General features: G+C 39.2%; 1 protein-coding gene across 8 annotated transcripts in view; it reads right to left on the bottom strand.

Moving 5' to 3' along the window:
• The window catches only part of myt1la (myelin transcription factor 1-like, a), a 61708-nt gene extending 46877 nt beyond the window's left edge, over window positions 1–14831 (bottom strand). For all 8 annotated transcript variants that reach the window (XM_058756811.1, XM_058756817.1, XM_058756812.1 and 5 more), the window contains exon 1: window positions 14607–14831. The gene's annotated coding sequence lies outside the window, so the exon portion shown is untranslated. The remainder of the gene's footprint in view (window positions 1–14606) is intronic.
• Between the last annotated feature and the right edge of the window lie 7162 nt (window positions 14832–21993).

The raw sequence follows: 21993 nt of genomic DNA, 5'->3' as shown, positions 1-21993 counted from the left end.
CTGAAACGATATGGCTTTTTTTTTTCTGTTTAATTTAATTACTGAAAATCTTGACATTTTATTTTTTATTTTTTATTCTCGAGTCAGATCTTTTCATTGAATCATATAATGTAGTTCACAAAGCCAGGCTGAATGATCTGTTTACGAATCAGACTGAATCGGTTTGTGAGTTCAGCTTATTGACTATTGGTCACAGCATTAAGAGCTCACTGGAGGGAAAATGTCAATAAATTAACTTAAATGCTGTCTTTTGGAACATTGGAAATTGGAACACTGTAAGAATAGTCGTATGGACCACTTTTTAATATTTTTTACGGTAATCTTGAATCTTTTGTTAATCTTATAAGCATCTAATTTCATGGAAAAGTGTGACTAGCACACTGTAAAAAAAAGTTGTTTTTACAAAATAAAACCGACTGCTGTGGCTGCCAGAATAATTATGTAAAAATACAGTAAAAATGCAAACAGATTTACAGAACAACCTGTTCATTTCACATTTCAAAACTGTTGTAATTTACAAAAAAAAAGAAGAAAACATTCAACCAGTTAATCCAATAGCCATTTTCTGCTGAATTAGCATAACCAAACTTAATTTTTACACTGTAACACATACTGATGACTACCATAATAACACAGATGGTAAAGAGAAAGACACATGATTAATTTTACCTTACCTAACTGTTTTTTTTGTTGTTTTTTTTCCACCCACTTTTAAGGTAACAAAACTAATGATCATTTTACGGAAATCATCTTTTTTTTTTTTTTTTACAGTATAAATTATCAGGATGTCAAAATAATTTTGCAGACCACAATCACTGTGCATCAAAATAAATAGTTAAAATGGTCTAGCTAGAGAGCAGAGAATCTTTACTATTTTAGCATCAGACAAAACTCTTCCAAAAAAAAAAACCTTGCCCAGGCATTCGCCTGGCAGGGCTGTTGTCACATCCCATTCATCTAAAAACTGCTCCAGATGCACAGCACCACTGTGAGCCTCTCCACCCCCACGAGAGTGTGTGCATGTGTGTTTGTGTGAGTGTGCATCACGCCCAGTCATCAGGAACAGAGTGACCTAGTCAGAGAGACATGACCCTACAACCCTCAAGGCTCGGCATGCAATCTCTCCAGCTAATTTCCCCTCAACCCTGCCTAACATCACCCCACCGGACAGTCCAAAAAACCACTGCACGTACAAATCCGAAATCATATTTACTGTCGATTCATGACACATGTTTGTCTGTTACGTTAGTGCGCTGGTGTCAGTGACCCTGAGATTGGTCCGGATTTATGTGGTGTGACCGGTCAGATTTGCTTGGCTGGTTGTTGCCTGGCCCCAATTCAGATGGCATCATGTCTACAAGAGCCCTGAAACAATCACGTCATGAGACATTATTCATTTCGCATTCTCTGATGTTAAAGTGTTGACTATGTTCGGTATGGAATACTTGCCTACAACTGTGCACTGAACACTGCACATTATATCGTGTAAAACTTTTATTTAATTTTTTTTTAAATAGTAAGAGAAACAGTATACATTATTTCTCTGCTATATTTTTGTCATTGTTATCAGCTCTTAAATACAAGAGGATGATACATAAGTAATATAAAATTCTTAACATTTAGAGCCTGATCAAATAATGAGTGAAGAAAAGGATATTAAAATTGTTACCTACTCTACTGTTCAAAAGTTTGGGGTTGGTAATATTTATGAAAGGCATCTCTTATGCTCACCAAGCAGCATTTATTTGATCCAAAGTACAGTAATAGCAACAGCAATATTGTGAAATATTACTACAATTTAAAATAACTGTTTTCTGTTTGAGTATATTTTAGAATGTAATTTATTCCTGTGATGCAGAGCTGAATTTTCAGCATCATTACTCCAGTCTTCAGTGTGACATGATTCTTGATGATCCTGAATTGGTGCTCAAGAAACATTTCCTATTATTATCAATGCTGAAAACAATTGTGCTGCTTTATCATTTTTGTGGAAACTATGATACATTTTGGCAGGATTCTTTGATGAATAGAAAGTGAAAAAAGCAGGATTCACTAAAAAACAGAAAACGTTTGTTGCAATCTACAAGGTCTTGCTTAAAATAATAAAAACCCCAAACTTTGAATGGTATTGTATGTTTCTTCCTGTTCCTCTATCACAACCATTGTGGGATAGTGTGTATCTACACAACATGTATTGTTGTATTCTACAGATTTTCGCAAATATATTGTAGTAGGTCATATGTGTTTCCTATGCAAGCTAAGCACAGTATACACACTATATATTAAAGAAATAGTGAGAGCAGCATGTTAGTATGCTACATCCATTGTGTTTTAAAGCATCCTATTGTCTGCTGGAGAATAAAATCCGATGGTCAGTGTTTGAAAATGTTTGGCCACTCAATACGGTGGTATATTTAGTCAAGAGCTTCAAAGAGTCTAGACTTCTGCTCTACCTTATCAGTCGGCGTGACTCACTCGGTGTGAATGCGACGGTAATGCAAATTTGTGCGTGTATGTGTGTGCACATGTAATGCAGATGCCTGCAAAGAGTCTAGCCAGAATTCCAATCACCGCACAGAGTGGAGAGTGTGGGCTGCTCGCATTTTCCAGTCCTCATTTGGAATCAGAACACATGCACAGTAGAGCTCTTCATTATTAGCTACATGACTAGCCACGAAGCCATAGGTTATAAGCAGAATGTGAGCGAGAAAACTGGATCAGCCTGAAATCACAACTACATCAGCAGCCCCTAATTATGGGTATTTTGAGAAGAACGCTTCCTTGCGTTCAAAACACAGACTGGCACATTTCCCGTTTTGAGATGGCACCCGAGCTCTGAGGACGTTTCCCGTAAGTTTCCTAATTTAAGTACTAATGGAAATGCTCTCGGTCTGCCAGATGCAGCTAATCTACAAATGGCCTTGCGTTGAGGGCTCTCAGAGCTCAGAGTCTGACTCAACCCATATAGTGCATGGCATGGATGCAATCCACAAAGACACTCTGCGCTAAACAATGAAACAAACCCATCTTCCACCCTGATGCACTCTATCGCATCCTCATCAAAGGTAAGGCTGGAGAACAATGCCTCCCTCTCCATCTCATCTCTCGCTCTCTTTACCTCTCTGACTCCTGACTCTCTCTCTCTCCTGGGGCCTCATTCTATTCCATCAGGCAGAGAAGAGCTTTAATTGCCCCTGCCATTCTCGAGGCTTGCTTATGGAGAGAGAAACCCGTGCCATCAGGTCTTAATGATGCCTGGCAACCGCGTGGGATCCAACCAACACGTCGTCAATGGCAACGGAGGCACCAGAAGTCCTCTCTCCCAGCGACGGGAAAGGCGAAGGCTTCCTGAGACTTCACGTCCTCAGAGAGAGAGGAGCAGTTCAGCGGAAAATAGCTTTTGGCCCCTCATTCGACAACCTAAGTTGGTGCCAGGCCTGGAGGAGACGTGGGCACCCAGACTGCCAGAATCGTCTGACAGGAAGAAATCGCATGTTACCCATCAGATTATACCAGCAATGACTAGCTGAGAGCTAATGGATGCATTCAAATGTGTTCGGTTTTTCCAGTAACTCTTATTCCAGGATTTGCAGAAGATGTGTCCTAATTTCACCCTGAATTTCTGTCGCTTTTATTTAAGGTCTATTTAATAATTACACCTAAACAAAAAAGCAGAAATAACAAAAAAATCAGATACACTAGTCTAAGCATTTTCCCAAATTAAAGCACACACTGAAAAACACACAAACCTCTATTAAGTACAGCACAAATGCCATCCCATGACACATAAAGGAGGTGAAAATGTCATGATGAACTTTGCAGCGCTTAGCTTGTTCACAATGCGGGGCACCTTGCAGCTTGATCTGGCCGCTTTCACACCATACCTGCTAATTACATCTCCTCCTCTACACTACAGCAGCCCGCTGGGCTCCACCACGCCTTACCTCTGCAGCTGGTGTGTTCTCGTGTGCGTTTGGGATAGCGTACAGCTCGGCCAGTTCTTACACATAGATAGGTGTATTTCACACACGAACACGTGTAGTCGTGCACAGAGAGCCTGGAAACCCACGTCTGTTAAAAAAGAAACTATTCCAAAGTGCGTCAAAGAGGTTTGTGAAGCTAAATGCGCCATTCGATTTTTAAAGCCACTGACAATTCAAGGCAAACGCTTCCAAGACCTATTGAGCTGCCTATGAAGGCTGCATTTTAATCCTAGACGCATTCCAAAAAGTAGATTTATTTTCACCACATTTTGCAGAAGCAATCCCGTAATGCATTGCGACAAGCTTATGCAGCAAGTCATGCCAGAATGCCTGCATTTATGAGTTCTTAAAAATTAGCCATATTTACCTAGTTACTTTCTAAGAGCTCAGACTTCTGAATCTGTTTAAGACCCAGAAACCGTGATGCGTGACATCAGACTTAACGAGACAATTGGGGTCATGTCAATTACCGTGAAACAAAATCGTTACAATAAGATGAATTTGCGGGTATTGGGTGTATTAGTTTGGTCTTACTTTAAGTATGATTTCCGAAGCTAACTTACAAGCTAGGGCAACCCCTTTTTTCCAACATGCCATGCATTCAAAAGTTGGAAAAATAATAATAAATTTTATATTATTGTCACTTCATAAATGCAAACCGTGAAAGATGAGTCACATTACATTTGTTCCCTAGTGAAAAATAAATATATTAAAATGCATATAAACTACATTTATTTCATGCTAAGTATACTATAAATACATTTACATATTTATGTGCTTAATAAAAATACCCTGCAATTGTACTCTTGGTATGCTAAACTGGTATACTTAAAGTCTGCTAAATTGGAACAACTAATTTTGTACTTTAACTACATTTTGATTGTGCGAAAATAGTGCTGAAGTTCAACTAAAGATATACTGATGTATATTTGAAAGTGGAACTATTGCTTTACTATACTTTAGTTTAGGTAAACTTCAAATATCTTGCATTTAAAGACCAATATTATTCAAAGATCATACAATCCTCATCAACAGTGACATTAAAACATTTTAGGCTTAATATTAAGAAATGTGCATTGTGCACAAGTATTACTCCAAATAAAGTTTAATTATAATTAATGCAATATGTTAGTAAATATGTGGTAACACTTTATTTTAGGGTCTCTTAACTAGTTACTTATTAGCATGCATATTACTAGAATATTAGCCATTTATTAGTACTAATTAAGCACATATTAATGCCTTATTCTACATGACCTTATTCTACATCCCTAATCATACCCAATACCTAAACTTAACAACTACCTTACTAACTATTAATAAGCAGCAAATTAGGAATTTATTGAGGAAAAAGTCGTAGTTAATAATGAATAAGTGTTCCCTATTCTAAAGTGTTACCAAATATGTTAATAGATTTGAACTATACTTTGGTATGAAATAAATGCATTTGAAATACACTACATTTTTACTAGAGTTGGCTGTAAGTTCTTTCATAAATAAATTTTCACAGATAAATGCATACTCTTAACAAACAAACTTATTTAAAATCACGAAGTCAATCTCACATCGACACGTCGCTCCACTCAGCAATTCCGGAATCATTTTCCGAGTTACAAATTTCCCAATATGACTTCCCTTAATCATTCAAATTCTGGAAACTTGGAAATACAGTTTTCCTGAATCCGTTTGAAAACTGAATGCAGCTAACAACTGTGAGAGAGAAAAAAAAAAATCAAGATGGTGGATTAAGCAACACATATTTCGATTATAAATAGAAGTGATTAAAAACCGAAAAGTCACGATTTTGCCTACATTTTTTTAGACTGTTCTTTAGTGTCTCCTGTATTAAAATAAATCGTGAGTCAAGTATCTTGTATAGTTGAATCTCTGTGCATATAGCGCCATCTTTGTGGTGCATTCTTTGCTTCCTACATGGTGTTTCAAATCATTCACTTGCAGTTAAGGCACCTATCTAAGCAGTAGGCAGTGAGTAGGTTTTGGAACAGAGCTTGAGCTTTTATCGGCTTACAACCAACCGAACCACATGAGAGCTTGACATCTATAACCAAACCCATACGGCTGTCCAAAGCGCTCTTTGTCAACTAATGAGTCTTTCCAGGCTCGGTTCAGCGCACATCTGTCCAAAAGCGTACGGGTACTAATTCTCCCCATCTTTATGAGCTCGGTGCAGTGGCGGAATGTGATTAGTTATATGTTGCATTGGGCTCTGTCTCCAGCTTTGTCACCAGCAAATTCTAATCAGTGAGGCAAATCAGCGCGGATTGAGCCGAGATGGAGAGGAAATATGATTTTAATCAGCATGCAGCGCTCGTGCTCCTGTCTGTCTCATTCACGACGCATTCAGAGACGGAGAAACCATGGAGCAATCAGCCAGACCTCCGCTGCGTCCTATCGAGAAGGACGTGCTTTAATTACCACCAGCCAAGGCTCCCTTTCTCTCTCTTTCCTTCTCCCTCTCTCTCTCTCTCTCTCTCCCGCTTCCCTAAAATGAATAATTGCAATACTGAGCCATTTTCATCTAGCTCTCCTTTACCAAAGGATGACAAAAATTACTCATCTTGTTAAAAACCCATATCTACCGCAACGTGTATGTGGGAAAAGGGAATATGATGTTGTTCAATGTGCTTCGAGCCGTGCGCAGGCTGTGTACTGTAGGCACATTTGGCCCTAATGAATAATTAGCAGTGTGTTTTAGCTGAGTCACTGTGCTGGAGGGCCTGCACTGGACTCTAATGGAGGTGTTGCCTCACGTCTTCCATCACAGGACTGTCCCCAGTGAGCCAATTGCATAGCAGCCTGTGTGAGGCACGGCGGAGTGTGTGCGTGAGCGCGCGTGTGTTAAAAATAACAGCTCTCCCACTTCATGACTCATTCTATGAGCTCTCTGTCCGACACTCCCAAACAGTGTCTGGAAAGAAACCCTAGAGCCAACTCCTTAATTTACTGACTGGTCATTCCTTACCATCTTTATGTGCGTGCTTTCTGCTATACGTTTTATATAAATATCCCCGTAGTTAGTTGGTATAGGCAAGATATGATGCTCTACTGAAGCTTCGTGCCAGCCCTGTTATATGATGTTGTTATGTAACTTTTCACAGGGCTGGTCGACAATGACAACCGAAGGTGAGAACGACAGATGGAACACAGATGCCACCAGTGCGTACATGATTTAGTCAGACTAGAGACCGGACCAACTGTGGCAGACTAGCAAAACTGCTAAAATTCATAATTTCAGACCTGTTTGCAAAATATCAGAGATGAAGAGAGCAGCGTTATTGATCCTGGACGTCATTAAACGCACACACGTCGCGAAAAATCATCTTCTTAATCTTAAAATTGTGATGAAACAGAAGTTGCAACATCTTTTCTTTCACATTGCGATCTAGATCTGAGTGAAACAGATTATAAAAAAAGGAAGAGAAAATTAGGGCGAAACTTGATTCTATCCATAGCGTGTTGATTGGATGGAGGGAAGTCTGAATGTGGGCTTGCATGTGATTTGAAGAAAGGATTTAAGCTGATACATTTTTGGAGAAGTCCAACATACGTCACCAGAGAGAAGTTTCACCAAAATTGACATTTTAATTAAAAATTACAAGGTAAAAGCATAAAAAAAGATGAATCATTCACAATGACATGCATTTAGAAAATAGATAGGCTGAATTTTTGTTTCAAGTCAACTTTAATCACCGCATTGGCAAATTGTTTTAAGCATAAATTTAACTAAACAAGTGAGGTTTTTGTAAGAGAAAAGGGAAAAAAAGAGATTTGCAAATAAAGAAAGAAAAATAAACTAGAAAATACTTCTTAATATCCCATGTGATTTTGTTAAACGTAATTTGATCTTGTTTTAAGGATGTTTAGATATTTTTCCAGGAAAACAAGACAAAAATACTGATTGATTGAGCACAATGATTTTTGCAATGCACAATAGGAAGTGTGACTGATTATATAAACATTAAAAAGCAATTAAGACAGCGCTTTCACAAAAATACATCCTTCTGTCATCTTCAGGAAATTCGAGAGCCATATCTTCATCCGATGCCAAGGCAGCAGAACCTGTACACCTCTTTAGAATGCTTTGTATTCTGTTAACACACTCCTGCAACAACAACCCCGGCAACCCGTGTCTATGTCTGCAGATGCAAAATACCCACTCATGCCCATTTGAGCTCTCTAATGTACTCCATCCTCCTTTCTTTTTAGAACAACACATAAAGTAAAAAGACTGAGCAGAAACCAGATGATCTCTTAAGAGCTGAACTCGTGTAATCACCCCAGATTAGTTATTAAGGAAAATGCCCCCGCTGCACAAACACACACACAAAAGGAATCCTTTTCACATTCAAAAAGAAAGATGATGAGGCCCCTCCATTTACTCCCCCCTCCCTTCCACGGGTCTGCAAATGCAACAGGAAATAGGCCTCCATATGTGGCCCCAGCTCACGTTGTGAGATGCTCTCACCGATTGGAGTGAATCATCGCCATTATCGGATAGCCGTGTGTATGCGTTGCGCTTTCAACACACAGACTCGATAGCGTTCCTGAGTCACTGTGCATATATGGGCGAATCAGGTCAGTACCGATTTGGAGAGTGGATGTAGTCTGTGGGGATGGGGATCTATGGGGAGTTTATATACCAATGCTTGTTGTCAGTGGCCACCACCAGTCTTACAAATTCCTGATGATCAGATTCACTTGCAGAATTGAATTCAATGATTCATGGACTCCTGGATATGGCTGAGAATTATTGACTCTGTATTTGTACAGAGAACAAAGGTGCATCCCAGTTTTCACTATTCAGTGCCATTTTGTAGTACAAATAGTGTGAATAGTGTGTTCACTGTGAAAATTACGAGATTTTACATTTCCAGATGACAGACATATTTAATCGAAAAACAAAGTGTGGAACATTGGACGATTCATGCATGCAACACAGCTATCTTTAAAAATTCATACACTAGATGTTAGAGTACATAGTGCATAGTGTATATTACGTCATTTGGGATGAAAATACTATGATCAATATGGCACCTCTCTGCAAATCATACTGGATCCGTTTTAAATTAGACACCCAGCACTGTCCTATATTCAATGTTTAAAATAATCTAGATCAAATTTTAATTTAACCTATGTAGTATAGTTATTTATTTATTTATTTTTTAAGATTTATTTTTGGCGTTTTTATACCTTTATTTTGGATAGGACAGTAAGTTGACAGAAAGCGAAATGGGAAAGAGAGGGGGGACAGGTTCGGGAAAGGTCCGTGAGCTGGGACTTGAAATCGGGATGCCCGGAGCTCAAAAGCACTACACGTTATAACGCTGTCCACGAGGCCATTGGCACCTAATATAGTAGTTGTTTTTTTGGCGATGAGAGTCATTTAATCTATCTATATTGCCACCTAATTTGGCTGTTTGTAGTATATGACAAAATTTTGACAGAATTTGAGGCAAAATACTATTTGATTGGATGTAGGGCCTTTGACGACAAGATAGGAAACATTTGTCTCCTTGGAAATGGTTTATAAGCCTATTAGGCATTAGAATACTTGAGTCTGATTGGTGAATTGTGGCATCAAGGGTCAGATATTTCCTAATATTCTCCAACGTCCATAGCAACATTGAATATAAAACCATTCATGTGGATAACTGAAACTGGCATTACAGTACTTTCATGACTCTCGTATCACCTCTCGTTGATTATAAATACAAATGCATTTTGCGCTATCTTGCATCTCAGTTATCAACTGCAGTGAAATGGAGCACCTCCGAACGGAGCTGCAAAAATTAACCCTGCTGTTTTCTAAATAACTTTCTGAATATGACCCCTGAACAAACAGATAGTCCCATCCCAAACTTGCGCCATTGGCTGAGTCAGCATTTCTGTGCAAGACGAGATGTTTTTTGAGTTTTTTGGGTAGCCTTATACATTTTGGTACACTCCTAATTTTGCATAATTATATGTTTAGTTTCATTTTATTATTCTGTTATTGCTTTCTCCCACTGTCCCTTTTTTTTTTTTTAAGAAAATTTAATTTTGCAACTATATTATGTTATTTAAAACTACCACAGTCCTAATTTAGCCTGAGACACTGCTGGGCTGCAGATGTTTACAAGGGGTGAGAGGTAAGCTGGATTTGTTTACACTGCATGCCTGCTGATCCTGAATCCTGGGATCTAACCTGAGCTGCCCCTGAATGTTTTATTCACCTCCACACAAACCTCTCATTCCCTGTGTTTGGTTTTCTCATTCTTCCTTTCTTTTCTCACTCTCTCTCTCTCTATTTTCCTCCCTTTCCCTCCCTCTCTTAACTCAACTAGGTCACAGCAGCATCTAATGTAGATCAGGGCTTCCCATGAAAATGGCAACAGAATAATCTAAAAGAGTGTTGTAGCCTTCATATACAATAACTTGTTTGAATACAATGAACTCTCTTAAGAGTGACAGGTTTCCGGAGGAACAAATAACCTCTACACCATGACCTATTTATATAAATAATCCACCTATATTCATAATACAACTGTTGATTCAGAGTTCCAGTAGACTTTCTCATCGGTCCTTCCATCGCTTCTGTACTGAATTCTGTTGGGCATTGTTCACAGAGACAATTTACTTGTGAAAAAGTTGGAAAATGTAAAATTGGATTTCTGTTCTTAGAATAAAAGATGTTTTTCAATTCAAGCACACTATTAGTAAAGCTTATTTTCAAGCATTCAATACAGTGATACTTTGCCATTCACTGCTGCAGTCTGTCAAGGATAGGTGTTGATGCTAAATCTTTAGTTTCATGCATGTTTAGAGTATTCAGAAAGCAAATATAAGAGACACTGATATTTACATTGGCTGAATATGGAGAAAAATTAGTTCTAAAATGTTGCATTTTATAATTGAATTTATTTATTGTAAATTTTATTCTACTTTTAATTACATTTACTTCATACAAATGTAAATTTGCATACACACTATAAATGCGGGTGTCAGAAAAGATCCTTATTAATATCCTTTTATGTTATTACGTCATCATCACAAACCACTGCAGAGTGAATCATATGCTCACTAGCACCAAATTCATTGATTCAGCCAAAAATTCCCATATAAATATTCATACTCTGAAAAAAAAAAAAAAAAAACCAATTGAGATATTGTGGTTCTTCAGTCTTAATGAGCATGGCGTGAACACTGAATGGCCCGCTGGGTGTGTATGTGTGTGTCCATGCTCATCAGCCAATAAAACCCTGTCTGTCAGCCTGACAACATTCCTGTAGCACCACATGATTCAGCAAAACTCCACCATTAATACCATCAGAGCTACTTAACCTTTCTGTAAACTTTTTGGTACTGAACAAAGTAGATTATGAATGTATTATTAAACGGCTTGGTTAGTGTCATGCTAGGAGTTTCACTTCAGCTTGAAGTAACATCTGCTGGAACCAGAGGGGAATTGGAAAGGAGTTTGGCAGAGCATGGTATGAGTTTGATAGGTAGGCTGGAATGAGAAAATCTCACTCACTTTGACAGCATAAGCACTGACTAGCACTATCTGTTGGTATAGGACTACGTATAACAAAACTTATGCCAATTATGCTAAATAACCTGGCAACCTACACATATATTTTTTTGCATTATACATCAAATTTCATTCATATTCAATGTACTCATGTCTGTTTACATTCTGACATCCAAAAAAGCTAAAAGAAAATGTCACCTAAACATGTTATCCGGTTTTTATAACAACCTGATTTTTGAAAGCATTTTGTTGTACATATAAACACACTCCTTGTGCATTGTTAGCATTGCAATGACATTATTATGACTAGAATGTGATTCCCGCACAGACGGATCTGACATTCCAATGAACGTAACACAAAAATCAGTGCAGGTGGTATTGAAGTATCAGTTTAAAAATATTAAAACGAGTCAATCATTTCTCAAAACACAAACTCAGTAAAAAAGCCACAGACAAATGAGCAAAACATACAGGCATAAGTAAATGCGGTCAGGATAATGTGCATGTACATTTAATGTGATATCCACATAAATGAAATCTATCCAATTTTGTCCTTTCCCAAGCTGCCTTCACCAACGATGCTATTTTTATCTGAGCCATTGCCACACATCAGACAGAGTGGTTAGTGTTTGTGTGTGTGTGTGTGTGTGTGTACTGGTATATATGGTTTATGAGGACACAAATGTGTATAATAACATGGGTACTACAACGTAAACATGGTTTACGTAAAACAAAAGGCTTAAAAAACATACAAAACGGTGTTTTATGAAATTCAAAAATTGCCAGTAGTTTCCTGTAAGGGGTAGGTTTAGGTGTAGGGTTGGTCTAGGGCAATAGCACATACAGTTTGTACAGTATAAAAACCATTACGCCTATCGAGAGTCCCCATAAACCACATATACCAGACTGTGTGTGTGTGTGTATGGGGTGGTTAAGGGGTGGTGGGGGTTGGTTGGCGACTCATTAAACCTGTAAGATTGTGAAATGGGCAAGGTTTCTCTCTCTGTTTGCCTCTCCCTCTCCTTTTCGCACTGTCTTTCTCAGCGTGTAAATGGCTCACCGAAGCAAGGAAACCCTCTGGGGTCATGGAGCTTCTAGCCAGACAAATCACATCTTCTCCTGAGGACCCTTTCTTCTCCTCAAACCCAAGCTTACCCTCAGTCTGCTCAGGTTCTGGCCCTAAATGTCACTTTGCTGACAGGAATGCGCACGAGTAAGGCCACTTTAAATGGGAATTTCTCTACTGATCTAATGTCATTTCTTGTAGTTAGCCAGTTAGTTCCCCAAACCAAACCGGGAGCTAAAAGAAAAACAAGAACACAAAGAAGAAATAAAAAAAGCAGAAACACAGTATATAAGTCACATTGCAAGTCTATATGTCGCTGTCATATAAGCGTTTCTAAAATTGTTGCTATGGTAAGGTTAACTTAACCAACAAGCATTGTTATCTATAGAGTCGTGAGATCATATACAGTATTCATAAGTGTGACAGCTCTCTCCTGAACTCCTGCTGAGACATCTCACTGCTGATCCAGGATCAGAACCTCCCACTTGAACTTCTCCTGAGCTATTATTATGACTAGATATGACTGCTTTCTGATCAGTTGAAAAGGGCAAGTGCAACAACACCCCCAGTCAACAATATCACCCTTCATTGCATAAACATGTGTTCAGATGCTTGTACATATGAATAATGCACAAAGTCTTCTCTAAAACTATACTCCATCACTGATGCAGATATGCACTGCCGTCTATCATTGTGTGTGAGATTTGCACACCAGATAATCTACATTCATTTACATTTATGCATTTAGCAGGTGCTTTTATCTAAAGTGACTTACAATCAAGGCAAGATAGTTTAAATGTTTTAATTAGTATCATTAGGAAATCTTACAACCAGCTAAGAAGAATGATTATTATTATTATTTTAAAATGATACTTTAATTATTATATTTAATTTTAATATTAGTTGGTAATATTACATTTCTTTATGATAATAACTAAACAAAATATTAAAACATTGTTTATTATCATAAACATTATTTTTAATTGTTATATTTAAATAATAGAAACAATAATATAAAGTTTTGGTCTTATAAATTATTCTAATATTTTTATTGATTATATTGTTAATAATAATTGAAATAAAGTTAATCATTATAAATAACAAATAGCAGCTATAATAATAATAATAATCATGATTATTATTGTTAATAAATAATAATAATAATACTACTTTGTTGTGTTTTTAATAATGTTGTTGTTAGATCATATTTTAATCAAGGAAACTAATATTAACTTTCCATGATAATAATAATAATTATTATTATTATTACATTTTTGAATCCCGGAAACAGGAAAAACGAACTCTTCATGATGGAAGTCCAGTGCATACCTAATTAAATCACCCTATGGCGTGTCATTGGTTGACATTATATAACATATTATATATAATGTATTCACACCTATGGCTGCATTATAAGTGGCTGTTTAATGAGCCCCAACTGTACAAGCAACACTTCTCTTCTCTTTGTTCCACAGGTAAATCTATAACAGCCCCATCCAGCAAAGCACTGCCGCAACTCACATTCAACTTCATAATTACTCAACTTTCAGAGTCACACAGTCATTCTCCTGAGGTGAAAATGTGTAAGACGCTCCTGTTTTGCTCCTAAACGTGCACAATTAGCCAAAAGGGAACAGCATTCCAAATCACGATTTGCTAAAAAGTATTACATAAGAATAAACTGTCTGGCTTGGGTGAAAAATCTATTTTTTGGACGCTAATTATTGAGTGTCATGCGTATATGTAGTTGGGAACAACCACTAGTCGGTCAGATAGCGATAGCGTTGCAGTTCGAAAGGCAAAGAGGTAGCGGAGCTTACTTTGTCAGACAGCTACTCTGCAGCCCTGTGTGTTGGAATGCAAAAGTGATGTCTTCATGAGCGCATTAGAATGTCTTCTTCTCTCAAACACACACACACAGACAAACATGCACACTCCTTGTTCGTAAAGGAACATAGATTATGAGGCCACGACATGCCAGCATGGCAAAACAAGAAGAACAAGAAGTAAACAAAGTGAAACCTACTGAAATGGCGACACTGTCTTTCTCTCTCCCTCTCTCTGTCTCCTCACACACCGTAGGTCTGAAAGTCTGCACCCGTCTTTCTCTTTTTCTCTTTAAAACGCTTTATTTGTCCCTCAACGCACACTCTTTCACTTCTCTCCTCTGTTCTCCTGAGCTTTCTTTGTCTGAGCTCGGTATTCCGCCAGCACTTGGAGAGATGGAGGGAGAGAGAGTGGAGAAGCAGGGAACTGCAACCGCTCTGGAGAGGCAGTAGAAAGAGCGGGAGAGCGAGAGAGAGAGAGGAAGGGAGGGAGGGAGAGACACAGACAGACAGGGAGGAGGGGAGTGAGAGAGTTGGAGCGTAGGGAGGGAGCTGTGAGCAGAATGTGTGAGGCAGTAGAGAGAGAAGCGTGTGAGCCGGTCTCCAGAAGCGACGCGACACTGCAGCAGCAGCGAGTGTAGAGCATGCAGAGCCAGACTTACCCACCTCTTCTGACCGACAGACAGACAAACAGAGAGCATGGACCCTCAGCTTAGGAGACGCACAGGCTGCTGGGCCAAAAAACAAAAGGAAGAAGGAACTGTATCGCAAAATAAATAAACCCTGTCTGCCCGAAGCCAGAGAACAAAGGGCAGGCTGGAAATGTATAACCTTAATCAGTGTCTCCCATATTAATTCAGCCGTAGACAGTCTGTTTCTAGTCACTCCCTGCTCTGCTTTCCCCACAGACTACAGAGTCTACAAAGCCATATGAGTGTGCTAGCGTGTGCAGCAGTGTGGGTGTCTGTATTTGATATAGAATATGAATTATGTGCCAGTAAAATGTGCCTCATTGAAAATTAAGCAAACACCATGGTATACAACGGCTATGTCTTCTTTAAATCCCTGTTGACAATGGCTTCGTTTACGATCACTTTCAATAAAATCTCAGTTGATTTAGCTGGGTTCTATTTTTAATCAAAAACCAAGACGAAAATGATGAGCATGAAATTCCAGTGCTTTTCAAAACCGCTGAACCACTTTGACAGGATTTTAAAAGCATTTTAGGACAACCAGCATTGTTATGTCTCTCTTTTTGCAGAATCTGAAGATCCCCAAGTGCTGAAACACAAGCGGAAAGCGCTTGGTGCTGAAACAAGGGGGAACACCGGACAGCTCCTGGTGCTGAAATGAAGAACATACTGGACAGCTCCTGGTGCTGAAATAAAGCAGATATTGCAGTTCATCTCAGATTTTTTCCTCCCCAGTCTTCTCTCTACCCATGCAAGCAAACCCCACAAAAACAAGGCAGCCTGGTTGACTCTCGACAGTGTGGCGCATATAATGGCAGCTGTCTTGGAAATGCCTCCCTAATCACGTTAATAGGTTTAATCAGTGAATTAGCAGCAGGAAAATGTCAGAGTGGCCAACAGAAAATGGAGAAGCTAATTAATGGAAAGGGAGAGTGTCTAAAATGCCGGTGCTGGGGACAGGCGTGAAGGGTGCTGTTCCTCATGGGCATTGCTCGAGTGGGGCCGCCGTGAAACGCAACCCTGTGGCAATTATGCATACAAGAGCAGACTCCCATTAGACAAAATGCATATGTACTTGGCTGATATCCCAGAGCCCATGTCTGCGCTTTCAGTATTCACGAGCAAGGCTAACCATTGTGACTATGAATGCATGTAGCCAGCTCTCTCTAAAGCGGGGAACAAGCGACACGCGTCGTTCAATGTGCACGTGCCGTTGTGGGTTTCTTAGAATGGCCTACGCCTTGTCTGCCTGGAAAAACAGACCGATCGATAGACTCCGAACGCAGTCGTGAGCGTACACACAAACTCGCGCACACACGCACGTTCAAATCACACCAATAACGAGGCTCTCGTAGCCGCATTGCTTGGAGGAGCCTGTCTGGACCCTCCGAATCCAACAGATCTCGATGTTCTGCAGGAGATGGGATCAGAAATCAAATTCTTAATCCTAAACCCGAGGAAATGAAAAACACTGCTCTAGGACCAGGAGAAGCAGGCTTTGTGGTGGGAAATGAGGAGACAGGCGAAAAGCGGTAGGGGGAACGAGAGCAGCCTCTGCCACGGAGAGCAAGGGATTTGGGGGTGGAGGGGGGGTCGGGGTGGGTGGAGGGAGGAAAGAGCGGTAATTAAAGGAGAAAGGCAGGGGAGGCTGGGAGGAGAGGAGACTGGAGGAGACATGTACACACACACACACACACACATACACGCTAAGGGAAAGAGCTGAGGCAGCGAGGGAGAGGAACGGAGGGGTGCAGACATGTCTTCCCTAGTGGAAGAGACAAATGCATTGTGATAGGCTGGGAAGCCTCATAGGAGCTGATTTATTTCCACAGACGGTGTGTAGGGCTGTGACACACTCACGCACAGACACACACATACACATGGGCCTGCTCGCAGTGACTTAGATCAACACATGCATAAAAATACATATATGAAGTATATGGGAAAACAACACTCGCATAACGAATATAAATTATCGGAGGCGTTTAAAAACTGGTCTGTAACAAAGATGTAGATCTTCTACGGAGCTGTTTTCACGATTCTTTCTCTTTCCTCTCGCCGTCTCCTTCATCATTAATCTCTCTGTAGGTCTCTGCCTCGCTTTCTTGCTCTCTCTCCTTGCTCGCTGCCAAAATTTGCTGTTGCAGAAGCGACAGAACGCGACCTTCCGTTCAGGCTGCGCCAAACGAGGAGCGCTCATCAGCCATGCAAATGAGTGTGCATTCATTAGCACTGACAGATGGCCTGCTGGAGAGATGATGATGGAGGAGAGAGGAGGGAGCGTTTCTCACACTCATTTGCTGCAGAGAGGTGGAGAGAAAGGGTAGAGTGTGTCAGAGGTGTGAGGGGTTGGCTGAGGCAGGGTGGTTCAGATCCATTCGCCGAACTGCCATCATCAGCTTTGGGTTCGGATACCATGTGACAGTGACAGGTGCTGGTCTTAGCATTCCATTGTATGTGTGTGTGTGTGTTCGGATATGCGTGTGAGTGTCTTCCTATGTCTGTTTCATCCACCATATTGCGTTTTTCTTACGATTATAGCTTGCGTTGGCTCGGTTCTACTGTGAATGGTATTGGAGAAAGCATATGAAGCTTTGTAAACAGGAAGTGAATGTTAGACAGAACAAATTGTTGTCTTCTTTGTGGAAGTATAGGAAGTTTTTCTTTCAGTCTGTGTTGTTCTTATTTTAAGTGTACAGAATACATAAGAAATGCACACCCACGCACATATACTGTACATTATATATAAGTATATATACACACATACAATATGTGTATATGTACACAGACACTGACATAATGTTAATGGTAGAGGAAATGGTAGGTGGATAGACAAACAGATGGATGAATGGATGGACGGACAGACGGATGGATGGATGGATATGGGTCGATGGATGGATGGGCAGAGCAATAGATAGACATGGGTGGGTGGATGGATGGATGAATGGGCAAAGCAAAAGATAGACATGGATGGATGGGCAGAGCAATAGATAGACATAGATGGATAGATGGATGGATGAATGGGCAGAGTGATAGATAGACATGGATGGATGGGCAGAGCAAAAGATATACATGGGTGGATGGGTGGATGGATGGATGATAGACCGGTACACATGTATGGATGGATGCATGGATGAGTCGATGGATGGATGATGGATAGATGAGCAGAGCAATAGATAGACATGGATGGATGGGTGGATGAATGGGCAAAGAAAATATAGATATGGATGGATGGATGGGCAAAGCAATAGATAGACATGGGTAGATGGGTGGATGGATGGATGGGCAGAGAAATAGATATACATGGGTGGATGAATGGGTGGATGGATGGATGGGCAGAGAAATAGATATATATGGGTGGATGAATGGGCAAAAAAAAAATAGATATGGATGGATGGATGGGCAGAGCAATAGATAGACAAGGGTGGATGGATGGATGAATGGCAGCGCGATACACAGACATGTATGGATGGATGGATGGGTGGATGAATGGGCAAAGAAAATATAGATATGGATGGATGGATGGATGGATGGGCAAAGCAATAGATAGACATGGATAGATGGGTGGATGGATGGATGGATGGGCAGAGCAATAGATAGACATGGGTGGATGAATGGATGGATGGACAGATTGATAGACAGACATGGATGGATGAATGGACAGACAGATAGTTGGATATATGAACAGACATAGATAGATAGATAGATAGATAGATAGATAGATAGATAGATAGATAGATAGATAGATAGATAGATAAACAGATGGACACAGACAGATAGAATCTTTATCATTTCTTTGCAGTAGTCAAATTAACCTTTTTCTGTTTGCAGCGAATGGAGATTCCACATACACAAACACACACACACCCTCTCATGCCTGCACTATTGCCCTGTTTTTGTGCTACTGAACTTCACACATCAATCAATGGTTTGGTGAAGATTCAGAACAAGGGAGTTGGAGAAGACAACACCTCTGTGTGTGAGAGATCATGTTGTATGTGTATATTTGTGTGTGTGTGTGTACATGCCTCTGCTACCTCCCCGATCCAGGCGTGTTTGAAGGCTATGGTGGTGTGACCTACTTTAACTGCCTGGCTTGAATAATGTATCTCGTAGAGACAGAGAGAGAGAGAGAGAGAGAGACAGAGATAGCGAAGAGGGGGCTAAGAGGCGTGAGAGAGAGAGTAAAATGAGTGCGAGAAAGAGGGAGAAAAGGAGCGCGAAAAATAGAGCGAGAGAGAGAGAGAGCGAGAGGAGGAGGAAAGCAGCGAAACCCACAGCACGGTTTGTCATTCACACATCTCTGTCGATATGCCTCAGTGTCAACAAACAGTCTCCACCAGTGTGGAGTTAAAAGCAAAGCTGGAAAGAGCGAGAAAGAGAGAATGAGGCAGAGAGAGAAAGAAAGGGCGTTAGTGCAGGGTTCAGAAATGAGTAGAAAGCCCAGGTCTTTAACAGTCTGCAGTGCAGCCGCTTAGCTGGAGAGGAGGGGAGGGGGGCGCAGATGGTTCGCAAGCATCCACACAAATTCTGCTTTATCCAGCACCTCCTTGTCACCTTTGTAACATGAATATCTCTTTAAGTTCTCTATTGAAAAGACCAGCATAGACTAGTATGAATTTCAAGGCTAGTCCAGGCTGGTCTTGCTATAGGACTGTCATAGCTACAGGTATGCTGTTCGCTTTGTTGGTAAAGCAGGTCCACCACCGTTACCTTTCTGGTGAAGATGATTGACCAAGGCACACCACAATCTCAGCCATCTTAGTGATATTTTTAAACATTCTGCATAGGCAACGACACTGCACTCCATACAAATAGCATGGGTGGCTATCATATTTGATATACAAAATTCTAAAACAATGATTTACATTACAATTGATGAGAATTTCACCTTACTTTTTGCTCAGTGTGGTCCTCCTAATAAAAACGATGTTTTTCTCCTACATATTCTCACCATATGAGCCATAAAACCTGATGTAACAAATATTATATAAAAAAACAAACAAAAAAACAACACAATATATATATATATATATATATATATTTTTTTAAGATTGTCTGAAGGCTAAAAAAAAAAAACCTTACATTTAATATATATATATATATATTTCGGACTATTATTAAGCATAAATTACATAATACAGAAAGGAACTCAATTAGTTCTTTTACTTGTATTACACTGCAAAAATAATAAAAAAGAACTAATGTCTTGTTTTGCAGTTAAAAATATCTAAAAATCCATAAAATTAAAAGTACATTTATTTAGGAAGCAACACTGCACAAGACATTTGGAGTGAATTGTGTCTTACTGCATTGGCAGATTCTCAGTTTAAAGTTAAAACAAATAAAAACAAATATGTAAATGCATCTTGTTTTTATATATTTTTGTTGTAAAACCATACAAATCAAGACAAGACAATTCTCCTTAAGATTATGAATTTTTATTTATTTATTTTTGCAGTGTAATGGTCTGGATAATCAAATCATTTTAATTACAATGAACCATCTTAATACTTTTCAGTATTACATAAGACATATATTAAATGTAATCACCATTACACGCACCTCCACCATCTTGGACGCACTTGCCGCAATGCATTTTGGGATTGCCTTCTCCATGAGGGACACATTTATGCAATGGCCAAAAGTTTGAGATTTTTGAAACAATCTTCGGGTCAGGAACATGCCTTTTCTGGACTCCACTATCCAAAACAAAACATATGCCAGTCGTTTCAGAAGATCTGGAGTAAGACAGACAACACTCTCTTATCGCTTGTGCTACATGTAGTTGTACATTTCAACCTGTTTTGCAAAATTTACAAAAAAGGAAAGCCTGGAGCATATATTTAATTTAACCCTAAGCTCTCAAGCCCCTCCCTGTGTCTGTCTGCTATGTGTGAAGAAGGTTTAAGCAGCACCATGGAGTCTCATTCAATAGCCATATGTGCTCGAATGGTGTAGGTGCATACTGACTAATACATGCGGTGGCTAATTGGATAATTGAGGTAATGCCGCTGACTCAGTCTGTTGATTGTGTGTGAGATTCTTGCCCACAGTGTTTAGAGGTGAATGAATGCAAGGTTAAAGAGCGCAAAATGGCCCACGTCATCCGTCTGAAACCAGGAGTGCTGAAGGGTCTGTCTGTTTTTTTCTGGTGATGTTTATAACAGTCTGAAAGCAGTGTTTCAAGCATTAAATGCAAATTTAATTTAAAGGTGAAGTGCATCATTTTTTCATATAATAATTTAACATGCAGAGACAATTATAAGTAAGCCATTTGGACTACCCTTCTTTTTTTCTCCAAAAACACCGGAATACAGGAGCAGGACTTAAGAGGCATTTGCAGTATTCCTGTTCAAACGTTTGGGCTCAGTAAGATTTATTATTATTAACAAATTAATATACTTTTATTCCAAAAGGATGCATTAAATTGATCAAAAGTGCCTATTACATTGTTTAAAAAAAAAATCAAATTTCAAATAAAAGCTGTTCTTATGAACTATTAGTCCTGTAAAAATGTATTAGTTTCCACAAAAGTAGCAACCATTTCAAGATTGATAAGAAATATTTCTTGACCACCAAATCAGCAAATTAGAATAATTCCTGAAGGATCGTGTGATAATGAAGACTGGAGTAATAGCTGCTGAAAATTTAGGTTTGAATAAACTACATTTTAAAATGTATGAAAACAGACTTATTTTAGATTTAAATAATAATAAAGAAAATTATTACTCTTTTTACTCTGTTTACAAATTTTTTGTTCAAATAAATGCAGTCATGATGAGAATAAGAGACATTAAAAATGTTACTGACCCCCAATCCATTTGTTGCCAGTAATGGCACAGAAATGATACAATTCTGCTTTAATATGTTCACTTTAGCTATTTTTCTATAA

Source organism: Onychostoma macrolepis, chromosome 20 (assembly GCF_012432095.1).
Source record: "Onychostoma macrolepis isolate SWU-2019 chromosome 20, ASM1243209v1, whole genome shotgun sequence".
NCBI classification, from domain to species: domain Eukaryota; kingdom Metazoa; phylum Chordata; class Actinopteri; order Cypriniformes; family Cyprinidae; genus Onychostoma; species Onychostoma macrolepis.
The sequence above is the reverse complement of the archived record's forward strand: the minus strand, read 5'-3'. Positions and strand labels throughout refer to the sequence as shown.